The sequence below is a fragment of the Heterodontus francisci genome, chromosome 12 (assembly GCF_036365525.1).
Source record: "Heterodontus francisci isolate sHetFra1 chromosome 12, sHetFra1.hap1, whole genome shotgun sequence".
NCBI classification, from domain to species: Eukaryota; Metazoa; Chordata; class Chondrichthyes; order Heterodontiformes; family Heterodontidae; genus Heterodontus; species Heterodontus francisci.
Genome location: NC_090382.1, coordinates 36,147,015 through 36,150,721, shown reverse-complemented (window position 1 = coordinate 36,150,721; position 3,707 = coordinate 36,147,015).

Below are 3,707 nucleotides of genomic sequence, written 5' to 3'. Positions count from 1 at the left end.
CTTTTTGCCCAACAATTGCGTCTTCACTTCCTACAGTTTGACTTCCTTTTTTTCTGAGGAAAGGACACTTGACGCGCGTCACTGACATGCTTTTGGTAAAACTCAACTTGATGCCAGGCTGAGCTGCAGAATTTGGATGCAAGTCATGGGGCAATCTTCAATGAATGGGAAACAGAGGTGAACATCTCATTTTAGAATGCAGGTGTGCACGAATCATAGAACGGTTACACAGCACAGAAGGCCATTCGGGCCATCGAGTCAGTGCCAGCTCTCTACAAGAGCAATTCAGCTTGTCCCAGTCCCCTGTCCTTTTTCCATACCCCTGCATTTTTTAATCTTCAGGTGTTCATCGAATTCCCTTTTGAAAGCGACAGTTGAATCTGCCTCCCCCACACTCTCAGGCACATTCTAGATCCTAACCGCTCGCTGCGTAAAAACATGTTTTCTCATTATGCCTTTGATTCTTTTGCCAATCACCTTAAATCTGGTTCTGGACCCCCCCTACCAAAGGGAACAGCTTCTCTGTCTGCTCTGTCTAGACCCCTCATTTTTTTGAAAACCGCTATCAAATCTCCTCTCAACTTTCTTCTAAGGAGAACAACCCCAGCTTCTCCAATCTATCTTCGCAACTGAAGTCCGCCATGCCTGGAAATCTTTTCTGCACCCTCTCTTCAAGCCTTCTCATCCTTTCTAAAGCATGGTGTTCAAAACTGGACACAATATATCTGTTGAGGTCGAACCAATGTTTTAGAAAGGCTCATCATAACATCCTTGCTTTTGTACTCCATGCCTCGATTTATAAAGCCCAAGGAAGATCACGAATGCCTTTTAAACCATTTCCTCAACCTGCTCTGCCACCTGGTTTGTGCACATATACCCCCAGGTCTCTCTGTTCATGCACCCCCTTTAGAATTGTACCCTTTAGTTTATATTGCCTCTCCTTTATCTTCCTCACAAAAGGTATCACTTCACATTTCTCGGCATTAAATTTCATCTGCCATGTGTCCGCCCAACAGCCTGTCTATGTCCCCTTGAAGTCTTTCACTGTCCTCACAGTTCACAATACTTCCAAATTTTGTGTCATCTGCAAATTTTGAATTTGTGCCCAATATATCCAAGTCTAAATCATTAATATATATCAAGAAAAGCAGTGGTCCTAGTACTGACCCCTGAGGAACACCACTGTATACCTTCCTCCAGTCTGAAAAACAGCCATACACCACTACTCTCTGTTTCCCATTATTCAACCAACTTTGTATCCATGCCACCCCTGTCCATTCGATTCCATGGGCCTCAACTTTGCTGACAAGGCGGTTATGTGACACTTTATCAAACGCCTTTTCGAAGCCCTTGAGTTGTGTACCTATCATAACCTCTGCATCACCAACTCGTTCTTTCATACTAAACCCTGTCCCCAGGTTTCTTGGAGGCACCCATGATCACGTCGTTGGCACCAGCTGGACCTCATCGTCACAAGGCGAGCCTCTTTAAACAGTGTTCAAATCACACACAGCTTCCACAGTGCGGACTGTGACACCGACCACTCCCTGGTGTGCAGCAAAGTTAGACTCAAACAAAAGAAGCTGCATCACTCCAAGCAGAAGGGCCGCCCGTGCATCAACACTAGCAGAATTCCTTATCCACAGCTGTTACATAAGTTTCTAAATTCACTTGAAAAAGCCCTTCAAAACACTCCTACAGGGGATGCTGAGACCAAGTGGGCCCACATTAGAGACGCCATCGATGACTCAGCAATGACCACCTATGGCAAACGTGTGAAGCAGAATGCAGACTGGTTTCAATCTCACATTGAAGAGCTGGAACCTGTCATAGCCGCGAAGCGCATTGCACTGCTGAACTACAAGAAAGCCCCCAGCGAGTTAACATCCGCAGCACTTAAAGCAGCCAGAAGCGCTGCACAAAGAACAGCCAGGCACTGCGCAAATGACGACTGGCAACACCTATGCAGTCATATTCAGCTGGCCTCTGACACCGGAAACATCAGAGGAATGTATGATGGCATGAAGAGAGCATTTGGGCCAACCATCATGAAAATCGCCCCCCCTCAAATCTAAATCTGGGGACACAATCACTGACCAACGCAAGCAAACGGACCGCTGGGTGGAGCACTACCTAGAACTGTACTCCAGGGAAAATGTTGTCACTGAGACCGCCCTCAATGCAGCCCAATCTCTGCCTGTCATGGATGAGCTGGATGTACAGCCAACAAAATCGGAACTCAGGACAGCATTACCCCTGAAATAATGAAGAGTGCCAAGCCCGCTATACTTTCAGCACTCTACGAAATGCTTTGCCTGTGCTGGGACGAGGGAGCAGTACCACAGGACATGCGCGATGCCAATATCATCACCCTCTATAAGAACAAGGGTGACCGCGGTGACTGCAACAACTACCGTGGAATCTCTCTGCTCAGCATAGTGGGGAAAGTCTTCGCTCGAGTCGCTTTAAACAGACTCCAGAAGCTAGCTGAGCATGTCTACCCTGAGGCACAGTGTGGCTTTCGAGCAGAGAGATCCACCATTGACATGCTGTTCTCCCTTCGCCAGCTACAGGAGAAATGCCGCGAACAACAGATGCCCCTCTACGTTGCTTTCATTGATCTCACCAAAGCCTTTGACCTTGTCAGCAGACGTGGTCTCTTCAGACTACTAGAAAAGATCGGATGTCCACGAAAGCTACTAAGTATCATCACCTCATTCCATGACAATATGAAAGGCACAATTCAGCATAGCAGCACCTCATCAGACCCCTTTCCTATCCTGAGTGGCGTGAAACAGGGCTGTGTTCTCGCACCTACACTGGGATATTCTTCTCCCTGCTGCTCTCACATGTGTTCAAGTCTTCAGAAGAAGGAATTTTCCTCCACACAAGATCAGGTGGCAGGTCTAAGATCGAAGACCAAAGTACGGAAAGTCCTCATCAGGGAACTCCTCTTTGCTGACGATGCTGCATTAACATCACACACTGAAGAGTGTCTGCAGAGACTCATCGACAGGATTGCGGCTGCCTTCAATGAATTTGGCCTAACCATCAGCCTCAAGAAAACAAACATCATGGGACAGGATGTCAGAAATGCTCCATCCATCAATATCAGCGACCACGCTCTGGAAGTGGTTCATGAGTTCACCTACCTAGGCTCAACTATCACCAGTAACCTGTCTCTCGATGCAGAAATCAACAAGCGCATAGGAAAGGCTTCCACTGCAATGTCCAGACTAGCCAAGAGAGTGTGGGAAAGTGGTGCACTGACACGGAATACAAAAGTCCGAGTATATCAAGCCTGTGTCCTCAGTAACTTGCTCTACAGCAGCGAGGCCTGGACAACGTATGTCAGTTAAGAGCGACATCTCAATTCATTCCCTCTTCGCTGCCTCCGGAGAATCCCTGGCATCAGGTGGCAGGACCGTATCTCCAACACAGAAGTCCTCGAGGCAGCCAACATCCCCAGCATATACACCCGACTGAGCCAGCGGCGCTTGAGATGGCTTGGCCATGTGAGCTGCATGGAAGATGGCAGGATCCCCAAAGACGTATTGTACAGCGAGCTCGTCACTGGTATCAGACCCACTGGCCGTCCATGTCTCCGCTTTAAAGATGTCTGCAAATGCGACATGAAGTCCTGTGACATTGATCACAAGTCATGGGAGTCAGTTGCCAGTGATCACCAGAGCTGGCGGGCAGCCATA